This window comes from Balaenoptera borealis (assembly GCF_965194805.1).
Source record: "Balaenoptera borealis genome assembly, chromosome: 4".
NCBI lineage: Eukaryota > Metazoa > Chordata > Mammalia > Artiodactyla > Balaenopteridae > Balaenoptera > Balaenoptera borealis.
In genome coordinates this window covers 142,168,365-142,181,466 of record NC_138861.1, presented here as the reverse complement: position 1 = coordinate 142,181,466, position 13,102 = coordinate 142,168,365, and the positions used below count along the sequence as shown (strand labels likewise).

General features: G+C 35.8%; 1 pseudogene across 1 annotated transcript; it reads right to left on the bottom strand.

Moving 5' to 3' along the window:
- Positions 1-358: 358 nt before the first annotated feature.
- LOC309627673 (cytochrome b-c1 complex subunit Rieske, mitochondrial pseudogene) lies at positions 359-9,287 on the bottom strand (annotated as a pseudogene). The gene has a single exon. The product of its transcript is annotated as a cytochrome b-c1 complex subunit Rieske, mitochondrial pseudogene (transcript).
- Positions 9,288-13,102: the final 3,815 nt, after the last annotated feature.

Below are 13,102 nucleotides of genomic sequence, written 5' to 3'. Positions count from 1 at the left end.
GCACTCTTTATTTAAAGTTATAGTTTCCCTTTATGTTCAGTAAGTAATCTATGAGTGATATTTTGCAACTATGTGAATATCCTCTTTCCCTACAATCCCATATCCCAATTTTAGCATTCATTGATGGTATTTACCTAGATAAGTTATTACACTGGAGATGGCAAAATGGCTAATCCTATCTGTTAACTGGAATTTTTCTCAAAAGAACTACCCCTCCCTCCTAGTTCTGCTCCTTTTGAATATCACAATGGACTTATTTTTAAATTTAATGTATTGTAATCTATTATAATATTTATACTTTTCAATGCTCCAACTATATCAAATTTGGTCAAGAGGAGCCCCTTTAAGTATGCTCCTCTGTCCTTTTGATATGACCCCATTAGTGTTTGAGTACCTCTTTGCTAGTAGGGTGCCATTTTTTCTAGTCTACTCTAATGGATAAATGTAGAAAATATACTTTTAAAATAAATTCATGTTGATATTTCCAATTCAAATTTAACATTACATCACTTTTCCTTAGCTCTTTAAATGCTATATTTCTATTTCTTTTTCTCTCATAGCAAAAATCTTGATCCCTTACAATAATATATTTATTTACTTGTCATATTGTAAATTCAACAGTTTAAGAATTAAAATAGTATTACAACTAACAATAAACCTGTTAGATAAAGTTTAACATTTCCTTGCAGTTCTCTTTCTTCTTAGAATTGATCCCACTAGGATTTTATAGTTAAGACACTGTTTCCAAAGGTACTTGAATTAATTCCTCTTCCTGTGTGGCTATATTATCAATTTAATGTATAAGTTAGAGTCATTTGTTTCTCTTTGTATTTAATTTTAGGGTTTGCTTTTTTAATCTTTTAAAATTTATTTTTTGAATATAGAGAATATTTGCATAGCTCAAATTACAAATTATATTTAAAAATTCTTTGCCCTTCTACCTAGTCCCATTTACACCCAATTGGTAACCATTTTTAGGAGTTTCTGTCTCTTTCCTATGTTGTTTTTTTTTGTTTTTTTTGCAAGAATAAGCAAATATATGGTATCTATTCTTATTCCCCCTTCTTTTTTTGTACAAAAGATAGCATACTATATACAATTTGCACCTTGAATTTTTTTTTTTTTTACTTAAAAATATATCCTCAAAACCACTCCATGTCAGTCCATAGACATGTTCCTCATTCTTTTTTATGGCTTCACAGAAATTCACTGTGTGTCTATACCACAGTTTATTCTTTTCCACAAATAAGCATTCCAGTTATTTCTCATTTTGCTATTGCTAACAGTGTAACATTGAAAAATGTCCATTTCCCCCTCATATGTAGAGATATAGCCTCAGTATAAATTTCTAAAAGTAAGATTGCTCTGAGCTATGAGCTTCACAAGTGTTCCTCTGTCCCCTGCCCCACCTTAGGTGGGACAGCATGGCTAGAGTGGGCTGGAGTTGGGTATTTCCCTTCTTCCAGGTCACTTAGGCTCTGATAATACCCCAATAGGTTAGACCCTGATTGACTAGTTTCTCCTGAGGGCAGACCTTGTTAAAAGCAGAGTACTCTGGCATATTTCAAAATAGTTCCTTTTCCCCTTCCTCTGCCAGAAACATGAGGGGATATTTCTCTGATATTTACTATGAGAATCTGGTCAAGCTCCTGGTGGTAAATCTACAAAATTGTGGGAGACCACCTATGACTGAGACCCCCTAGATTTTTTAACTCTCAGAGTTGTTCATACTGAGCCTCCACAATTCATCAATTACAGTTCAGACTGGACTCTTGTGTTTTCTTGATCTGTTTTTCTACTCTTATCCCCAATACTACACTTAAGTAGTATAACATTAATATAGTATTTGTTGCGGACCCAGCCCCTAATTCAAATTCCCGGGTGGTAGCAAACAGAAATAAAAAGGTAATAGGTAACACCAACTTCTTTTTTCTTTAAATAAGATTGTATAAATTTTGTATCTGTGTACCAGTCTGGATATGAATCATGCCTCTGTTTGATCCTTTTTACCTGTAATGATAAGCTTCTCTTTTCAGCATACCACTCTCAACCCCAGGCTAGACTCTCCTTCCCAATGTGGAAACCACTCTAGATTTTTTTTTACTCTGTCTACCTATCACATATCTCTAGGCAGAAAACATCTAGCAGCAGCTACAGCTGTTTCCAACCAAAACAGTTGCACATTTATGAGGAGAGAAGTTGCTTTCAAACACGTGAAAATGTAGCAGTTAGATATAATCTTTGCTCTGCTGACTGGGAAAAAAAGGCAAAAAGCTTTTTGTACAATTTTAGAGATTTGGCTATAATTATGCGCATGTAAGATGTCAGACAAAATCACCCTTGGAAGTAAAAATAAATGAGTCTGAATCATTTATTAATTAATCATTTATTAATAATCATTTATTAATCATTATTTTTTTCTTTTGCCATTTATTGGAAAAGTAACATTTCCAAAGCTGTTTAATTCATTTAAATTATTATAACTTTGAACAATACTAAGGAAAGAGGTGCATTTTATTACTGTTTATTGCTATAAGATTATCCTGTTAAAGCAATTCTCCATAGAAATTGTCTATAGATAAATGCTGTAACTGACAGTCTTCTTATTACCTAATTCTGTTATATGAGTCGACAGTGCTTGTGTATTCTATGATCCTAATATCATAATCTCACAAAATCCTAAAATTAGAAGTGATGTTAAAGATAATATAATCTAAATGCCTTATTCTATAAGAGGAACTGGTATCCAAATAAGTAACTAGATCAAGTGATTTGGTCTTAAAAGATCACAAAGCTACTTGGTAAAATGTTAGGACTAGAACATGAGTTATCCAATTCACCACGTAGTTTTCTCTCCACTAACTCACATCACCTTCCTAAAACCCTCAGACTAGAACATGTTTAAGTTTATTCCTATAGAATAATGGTACAGACATAGACTCTCGCTCCTACTGGCTGTGTGACTTTGGAGGAGTTAATTAACCATCCCGTGACTCAATTTCCTCATTAGAGAAGGGACAAAAATTAAACGTACTATTTTTTCACTTAAAAAATAAGAAAAATCAATTGCAGTGACAGTGTATTTTACAATGCTTTCGTGAAACTTCTCCGTATATTTCCAGATATATCAACCCCTTACTTTCACAGACAGTGATGCCTTTATTTCACAATTAAAAATATCAGTTAAATAATGAAACCACTCTCATTTACTTGTCATAAGACCAATAAAGTTATATTCTCCAGAAATAATTTTATTTCTCCGGTCCCTTCTCTTACATTTAAATGTAGCACATTAGTTGTACTTTGGAGCTTAACATTTTCTTTTTTTCTGGGGAGTGGGGCAGTTTCTAAATTCAGTTTTCCCCTGTTTTCTCTATCTGGCATTTAATCCTTTCTATTAGGATCTTTCCAAAATAATTTAAACTTCTTTCAAAAATCAAACAAACAAACAAAAACCCCTAAGTGATCCCAAATACTACATTTCAGCTGTGGACCATTACTGTCTTCCTCATACCTAACATAAGAGTTTTCCACTGTTTCCTTGTCTATTTTGTCATATTCCATTCATGCTACAAGTGATGAAACTTGGATTCAGCCTCAATCCCTCTGCTGTAACTCTTTTTCCTTGTTGTTTAATTCAGTGCTCAGTCTGTGTATGATCTCTCAGCAGCATTTGGCGTAGCTGACCAAGTCTCTTCCTTTATTTCTCTCCTGTTTTAGGGGGTGTTCTTTTTGTTTGTTTTCATACCAATCTAGTCAGAACACCTAAGTCTCCTATTTATTATACTCTTCCTATATTTGTCCATTTAACTGTCATAGTTTTCAGAATTCTCTCCTATAGTCTTCTCTCTTTCCACTTAACATACTCTCCTTGGGAAATATTATTTCTTCCCATGGTTTTAATTACCAGTTATTTCCCATTGTCTATATCATGCCCTGATATAATTCCCAGCATCTGAACCAAGTATCTTTGAAACATTTCCTTGAATATCCCTCATTGTTAGCTGAATTTTCGGACAAATTTCAGGGAGGTTCTCTTTTCCATGCTAGCCTCTCAATAATTTCTTTTAATAAGTCAGAGAATGATCAGATCTCTTAGAGATAGACAGGTAACTGTCAGAAACAATTTCCAACAATGTTCTTTTGTTTCTTCTCAAAATAAAAGTAAGTAAAATCATATTACTTGCATTGGTTATTCACAACACATTTGATGAGGTCATGCTTCCTTAACAGGTACAAAGTTCACAGGAAAATGGAAAGAGCCCTCCACCTCAATTCTGGAGGGATAGGTGTAAATATTCATGCATGATCAGCATTAGGGACACAATCAAGTCAAAGATTCGAACTTTGAGGTAACTCATTTCCTCTTATATTTAAGATGATTACAGCAACAGCATAAAATTACTACTTTTCTTTTCTTATTAAGAAACTAAGGGATATTGTCTATATTTTTTTAGTAGATATAGTCCAAAGCAATAAGTATGAAAAATATTATGGCATAATATAAATATATGAAGACTCAAGACAGTCTCATTATTTTATTTTCTTTCCTGATTTTATGTAGATTGTCATTTACCTTTTAGTATATTGTATAGCCTAACTTCCAGGTAACAATTTGCTAAGTCAATAGGTTCTCAGATGAATAAAGTATTGTACCCTGGCAACCTTCATCTACTGAAAGAAGATTGCTATGAAGGCCTCTTTCCACATTTTAGTATTATTAGATCTCAAACTGAACCCATGGTCTCCTCCCACTTCTCAATCAGATCCTTCTCGAATCTCATGCAATAGCACAGAAATCTATGGAATACCAAGATACTCTATCAATAAACCCAGGTGCTATTCTAGAGTCTTTCATTTCCTTTGTCCCTTAGTTCATTCATTGATTCAGTCAAGTTTATTTTTTATTTATCTCTACATTTTTTCTGTCTCTTAATTATGCTTTTATCCACCATAATTTAGACCTTATGAAGATAATTGTAAAAAGGTTACTTTAGTTGGTCACCCAAGTTCACCACAGCACACATAACCTCAATAACATTTTAATGTTCTTCTGCAACACTTGATTATGTACCTCAAGTCTTTCATCTTTTTATAAGTATTAATGTGATTTAGCGGGTAACCTTGGTTTTTTGGGGGGTTTTTTTGGCTGCATTGGGTTTTCATTGCCATGCACAGGCTTTCTCTAGTTGCAGCGAGTGGGGGCTACTCTTCGTTGCAGTGAGCGGGCTTCTCATTGTGGTGGCTTCTCTTGTTGTGGAGCACGGGCTCTAGGCGCACAGGCTTCAGTAGTTGCAACACTTGGGCTCAGTAGGTGTGGCGCACGGGCTTAGTTGCTCCACGGCATGTGGGATCTTCCCCGACCAGGGATCGAACCTGTGTCCCCTGCATTAGCAGGCAGATTCTTAACCACTGTGCCACCAAGGAAGTCCCTCAAGTCTTTTAAATGCTTAAAAGACTTTATGGTGTAGAGTAATTTTCTATTGTAGATCTTAAAATGCCTTGCAGACTCTCATCCTTGAGTACCATAAAGCTACATTTCTTTTTTTTAATTTATTTTATTGAAGTATAATTGATTTACAATGTTGTATTAATTTCTACTGTACAGTAAAGTGGTTCAGTTATATATGTATATTTTTCATATTCTTTTCCATTACAGTTTATTATAGGATATTGAATATAGTTCTCTGTGCTCTACAGTAGGACCTTATTCTTTATCCATTCTATATATAATAGTTTGCATCGGCTAACCCCAAACTCCCAATTCATCCCTCCACCACCTCCCTCCCACTTGGCAACCACAAGTCTGTTCTCTATATCTGTGAGTCTGTTTCAGTTTCATAGATATGTTCATTTGTGTCATAATTTAGATTCCACATATAAGTGATATCATATGATATTTTTCTTTCTCTTTCCAACTCATTTCACTTAGTATGATAATCTCTAGGTTCATCTAGATTGCTGCTAATGGCATTATTTTATTCTTCTTTATGGCTGAGTAATATTCCATTGTATATATATCAGATCTTCTTTATCCATTCATCTGTAGATGGATATTTAGGTTGTTTCTATGTCTTGACTACTGTAAATAGTGCTGATATAAACATAGGGATGCATGTATCTTTTTCAATTATAGTTTTTTTCTGGATATATAACCAGGAAAGGGATTGCTGGATCATATGGCAACTCTATTTTTAGTTTTTTGAGGAAACACTCTACTGTTTTCTATAGTGGCTGCACCAACGTACATTCCCCCCAACAGTGCAGGAGGGTTCCCTTTTCTCCACACCCTCTCCAGCATTTGTTATTTGTAGACTTTTTAATGATGACCATTCTGACTGGTGTGAAGTGGTACCTCATTGTAGTTTCGATTTGCATTTCTCTAATAATTTGTGATGATGACCATCTTGTCATGTGCCTATTGGCCATCTGTATGTCTTCTTTGGAGAAATGTCTTTAGTTTTTCTGACCATTTTTTGATTGGTTTGTTTGTTTTTTGTTATTGAATTGTATGATCTGTTTGTATATTTGGAAATTAAGCCCTTGTTGGTCACATCATTTGCAAATATTTTCTCCCATTCTTTAGGTTGTCTTTTTGTTTTGTTTATGGTTTCCTTTGCTATGCAAAAGCTTGTAAATTTGATTAGGTTCCATTTGTTTATTTTTGCTTTTATTTCTATTGCCTTGGGAGACTGACCTAAAACACATTGGTACAATTTATGTCAGAGAATATTTTGCCTATGTTCTCTTCTAGGAGTTTTATGGTGTCCTGTCTTATGTTTAAGTCTTTAAGCCATTTTGAGTTTGTTTTTGTGTATGGTGAGAGGATGTGTTCTAACTTCATTGATTTACATGTGGCTGTCCAGCTTTCCCAATACCACTTGCTGAAGAGACTGTGTTTTTCCCATTGTATATTCTTGCCTTCTTTGTTGAAGATTTTTGACCAGAGACATATTATGGCCACAGGCATTAGTTTCTGCAAAAATCCCCCATCAAAAATGTGTTAATTGACCATAGATGTGTGGGTTTATTTCTGGGCTCTCTATTCAGTTCCATTGAGCCATATGTCTGTTTTTGTGCCAGTACCATGCTGTTTTCATTACTGTAGCTTTGTAGTATTGTCTGAAGTCTGGGAGGGTTATGCCTCCTGCTTTGTTCTTTTACCTCAGGAGTGCTTTGGCAATTCTGGGTCTTTTATGGTTCCATATAAATTTTAGGATTATTTGTTTTAGTTCTGTGAAAAATGTCATGGGTAATTTGTTAGGGATCACATTAAATCTGTAGATTGCTTTGGGTAGTATGGCCATTTTAACAACGTTAACTCTTCCAATCCAAGGGCATGGGATATCTTTCCATTTCTGTGAATCATCTCCAGTTTCCTTTATTAATGTTTTATAATTCTCAGCATATAAGTCTTTCACCTCCTTGGTCAGGTTTATTACTAAGTATTTTATATTTTTGGTGTGGTTTTAAAAGGGTTTTTTTTTTTTTTTTTTTTACTTTCCCTTTCTGATATTTCAGTGTTAGTGTAAAGAAACGCAACTGATTTCTGTATGTTAATCTTGTATCCTGCTATCTTGCTGAATTTGTTTATCAGTTTTAGTAGGTTTTGTGTGTTGTCTTTAGGGCTTTCTGTATATAGTATCATGTCATCTGCGTATAATGATAGTTTTACCTCTTCCTTACCAATTTGTATACATTTTATTTCTTTTTCTTGTTTGATTGCTTTGGCTAGGACTTCCAATACTATGTTGAATAGAAGTGGTGTGAGTGGGCATCCTTGTCTTGTTCCAGATTTTACTGGGAAGGCTTTCAGTTTTTCACCATTGAGTATTATATTGGCTGTGGCTTTGTCATAAATGGCTTTTATTATGTTGACATATGTTCCCTCTATACCCGCTTTGGTAAGAGTTTTTATCATGAACGGATGTTGAATTTTTTTTTAATGTTTAACAGTGGCTTTATTAGGTGAATGCTTGAAAGTATTCAACATTAAATTCAATTTACTTTACATGTTTGCAAACACATTATTAGCAAGTCTTAAATATTTCAAATCAGCTAATTCAAAGTACAGAAGGTTTGTTTTCAAATAACTCTTCTGAGCTGACACGAAGACTGAAAGAAGGCTGTGACTTGAGTCCAGGTCTCTAACCAACAATCACTGTATCATCACTGGTGAACTCATATGAGGGAACTTCAAGGTTGAGAGGTGCAGACTCCTTCCTGATCCTGCCAGATGCATCATACTGTGACCCATGACAAGGGCAGTAATAACTACCAAACTCTCCTGCATTTGCAATGGGTACACAGCCAAGATGAGTGCAAACACCTGTCAAGATAACCCATTCAGGTTTCTTTACTCGTTCTAAATCATGATGTATGTCCCTCAACTAGGACACTTCAATTGCAGTTTCCTCATCAATTTCCTTCTTGGTTCTATAGTGCACAAACATGGCTTTGCCTCTCCATCTGAAAGCCATGTTCTTGCCCTCTGGAATATCAGATAACATGATTTCAATTTTCGACATGGCCAACACATCAGCAGAAGCACTCATGATGGAAACAAACTGAGAGATGAGAGATGACATCTATCCTCACTGCTCTCTTTTGAAGACTTTGTACTATCTAACACTTCAGCACGACAATAGTCAGAGAAGTCAGGCACTTTGATGTCTGTATGGGAATAACAAACAAAAGCAGAGACATTGAGGCCCCCAGAGGCAACCAAAGGCCAGCCCATGGCCTGGCCACTCAGTGACTCAGTGGTCCACAGGAAGGACCACTTCACATCGAGCACTGGTGACTCTGAGGTGGTGGACACTGCAGCCTGCACCAGGAGCTGCAGTGTGCCCACCACCCTGAAGGACGTGGCCAACAGGATGGGTGCAAACAGGGCCCGAGCCTGGATGTTGAATTTTATCAAATGCTTTCTCTGCATCTATTGAGATGATCATGTGGATTTTGTCTTTTTTTTTTTTGTGGATGTGGTGTATCACATTGATTGATTTGTGCATGTTGAACCATCCTTGTGACGCGTGGATGAATCCAACTTTGTGATGGTGTATGATCTTTTTTTATGTGTTGTTGGATTTGGTTTGCTAATATTTTTAGAATTTTTGCACCTATATTCATCAAAGATATTGGCCTGTAATTTTCTTTTTTGGTAGTGTCTTTGTCTGGTTTTGGTATCAGGGTGATGGTGGCTTCATAGAATATCTTTGGAAGTGTTCCCTCCTCTTCAGTCATTTGGAAGAGTTTAAGAAGGATCCGTATAAGTTCTTCTTTGTATGTTTTTTTTTTTTTAAACATCTTTATTGAAGTATAATTGCCTTACAATGGTGTGTTAGCTTCTGCTTTATAACAAAGTTAATCAGTTATACATATACAATATGTTCCCATATCTCTTCCCTCTTGCATCTCCCTCCCTCCCACCCTCCCCATCCCACCCCTCTAGGTGGTCACAAAGCACCAAGCTGATCTCCCTGTGCTATGCGGCTGCTTCCCACTAGCTATCTATTTTACATTTGGTAGTGTATATATGTCCATGACACTCTCTCACCCTGTCACATCTCACTCCACCCCCTCCCCATATCCTCAAGTCCATTCTCTAGTAGGTCTGTGTCTTTATTCCCGTCTTGCCACTAGGTTCTTCATGGCCTTTTTTTTTTTTTTTTTCCTTAGATTCCGTATATATGTGTTAGCATACTGTATTTGTTTTTCTCTTTCTGACTTACTTCACTCTGTATGACAGACTCTAACTCCATCCACCTCATTACAAATACCTCCATTTCATTTCTTTTTATGGCTGAGTAATATTCCATTGTATATATGTGCCACATCTTCTTTATCCATTCATCTGTCGATGGACATTTAGGTTGCTTCCATGTCCTGGCTATTGTAAATAGAGCTGCAATGAACATTTTGGTACATGACTCTTTTTGAACTATGGTTTTCTCAGGGTATATGCCCAGTAGTGGGATTGCTGGATCGTATGGTAGTTCTATTTTTAGTTTTTTAAGGAACCTCCATACTGTTCTCCATAGTGGCTGTATCAATTTACATTCCCACCAACAGTGCAAAAGAGTTCCCTTTCCTCCACACCCTCTCCAGCATTTATTGTTTCTAGATTTTTTGATGATGGCCATTCTGACCGGTGTGAGATGATATCTCATTGTAGTTTTGACTTGCATTTCTCTAATGATTAATGATGTTGAGCATTCTTTCATGTGTCTGTAGGCCATCTGTATATCTTCTTTGGAGAAATGTCTATTTAGGTCTTCTGCCCATTTTTGGATTGGGTTGTTCGTTTTTTTGTTATTGAGCTGCATGAGCTGCTTGTAAATCTTGGAGATTAATCCTTTGTCAGTTGCTTCATTTGCAAATATTTTCTCCCATTCTGATGGTTGTCTTTTGGTCTTGTTTATGGTTTCCTTTGCTGTGCAAAAGCTTTTAAGTTTCATTAGGTCCCATTTGTTTATTTGTGTTCTTATTTCCATTTCTCTGGGAGCTGGGTCAAAAAGAATCTTGCTGTGATGTATGTCATAGAGTGTTCTGCCTATGTTTTCCTCTAAGAGTTTGATAGTGTCTGGCCTTACACTTAGGTCTTTAATCCATTTTGAGTTTATTTTTGTGCATGGTGTCAGGGAGTGTTCTAATTTCATACTTTTACATGTATCTGTCCAATTTTCCCAGCACCACTTATTGAAGAGGCTGTCTTTTCTCCACTGTATATGCTTGCCTCCTTTATCAAAGATAAGGTGACCATATGTGTGTGGGTTTATCTCTGGGCTTTCTATCCTGTTCCATTGATCTATATTTCTGTTTTTGTGCCAGTACCAAACTGTCTTGATTACTGTAGCTTTGTAATATAGTCTGAAGTCAGGGAGCCTGATTCCCCCAGCTCCATTTTTCGTTCTCAAGATTGCTTTGGCTATTCGGTGTCTTTTGTGTTTCCATATAAATTGTGAAATTTTTTGTTCTAGTTCTGTGAAAAATGCCAGTGGTAGTTTGATAGGGATTGCATTGAATCTGTAGATTGCTTTGGGTAGTAGAGTCATTTTCACAATGTTGATTCTTCCAATCCAGGAACATGGTATATCTTTCCATCTATTTGTATCATCTTTAATTTCTTTCATCAGTGTCTTATAATTTTCTGCATACAGGTCTTTTGTCTCCTTAGGTAGGTTTATTCCTAGATATTTTATTCTTTTTGTTGCAATGGTAAACGGGAGTGTTTTCTTAATTTCACTTTCAGATTTTTCGTCATTAGTGTATAGAAATGCAAGAGATTTCTGTGCATTAATTTTGTATCCTGCTACTTTACCAAATTCATTGATTAGCTCTAGGAGTTTTCTGGTAGCATCTTTAGGATTCTCTATGTATAGTATCATGTCATCTGCAAACAGTGACGGCTTTACTTCTTCTTTTCCGATTTGGATTCCTTTTATTTCTTTGTCTTCTCTGATTGCTGTGGCTAACACTTCCAAAACTATGTTGAATAATAGTGGTGAGAGTGGGCAACCTTGTCTTGTTCCTGATCTTAGTGGAAATGGTTTCAGTTTTTCACCATTGAGGACAATGTTGGCTGTGGGTTTGTCATATATGGCCTTTATTATGTTGAGGAAAGTTCCCTCTATGCCTACTTTCTGCAGGGCTTTTATCATAAATGGGTGTTGAATTTTGTCGAAAGCTTTCTCTGCATCTATTGAGATGATCATATGGTTTTTCTCCTTCAATTTGTTAATATGGTGTATCACATTGATTGATTTGCGTATATTGAAGAATCCTTGCATTCCTGGGATAAACCCCACTTGATCATGGTGTATGATCCTTTTAATGTGCTGTTGGATTCTGTTTGCGAGTATTTTGTTGAGGATTTTTGCATCTATGTTCATCAGTGATATTGGCCTGTAGTTTTCTTTCTTTGTGACATCTTTGTCTGGTTTTGGTATCAGGGTGATGGTGGCCTCGTAGAATGAGTTTGGGAGTGTTCCTCCCTCTGCAATATTTTGGAAGAGTTTGAGAAGGATAGGTTAGCTCTTCTCTAAATGTTTGATAGAATTCACCTGTGAAGCCATCTGGTCCTGGGCTTTTGTTTGTTGGAAGGTTTTTAATCACAGTTTCAATTTCAGTGCTTGTGATTGGTCTGTTCATATTTTCTATTTCTTCCTGGTTCAGTCTCGGCAGTTTGTGCATTTCTAAGAATCTGTCCATTTCTTCCAGGTTGTCCATTTTATTGGCGTAGAGTTGCTTGTAGTAATCTCTCATGATCTTTTGTATTTCTGCAGTGTCAGTGGTTACTTCTCCTTTTTCATTTCTAATTCTATTGATTTGAGACTTCTTCCTTTTTCTCTTGATGAGTCTGGCTAATGGTTTATCAATTTTGTTTATCTTCTCAAAGAACCAGCTTTTAGTTTTATTGATTTTTGCTATTGTTTCCTTCATTTCTTTTTCATTTATTTCTGATCTGATCTTTATGATTTCTTTCCTTCTGCTAGCTTTGCGGTTTTTTTTGTTCTCCTTTCTCTAATTGCTTTACGTGCAAGGTTAGGTTGTTTATTCGAGATGTTTCCTGTTTCTTGAGGTAGGCTTGTATTGCTATAAACTTCCCTGTTAGCACTGCTTTTGCTGCGTCCCATAGGTTTTGGGTCGTCGTGTCTCCATTGTCATTTGTTTCTAAGTATTTTTTGATTTCCCCTTTGATTTCTTCAGTGATCACTTCGTTATTAAGTAGTGTATTGTGTAGCCTCCATGTGTTTGTAGTTTTTACAGATCTTTTCCTGTAATTGATATCTAGTCTCATAGCGTTGTGGTCGGAAAAGATACTTGATACGATTTCAATTTTCTTAAATTTACCAAGGCTTGATTTGTGACCCAAGATATGATCTATCCTGGAGAATGTTCCATGCGCACTTGAGAAAAATGTGTATTCTGTTGTTTTTGGGTGGAATGTCCTATAAATATCAATTAAGTCCATCTTGTTTAATGTATCATTTAAAGCTTGTGTTTCCTTATTTACTTTCATTTTGGATGATCTGTCCATTGGTGAAAGTGGGGTGTTAAAGTCCCCTACTATGATTGTGTTGCTGTCGATTTCCCCTTT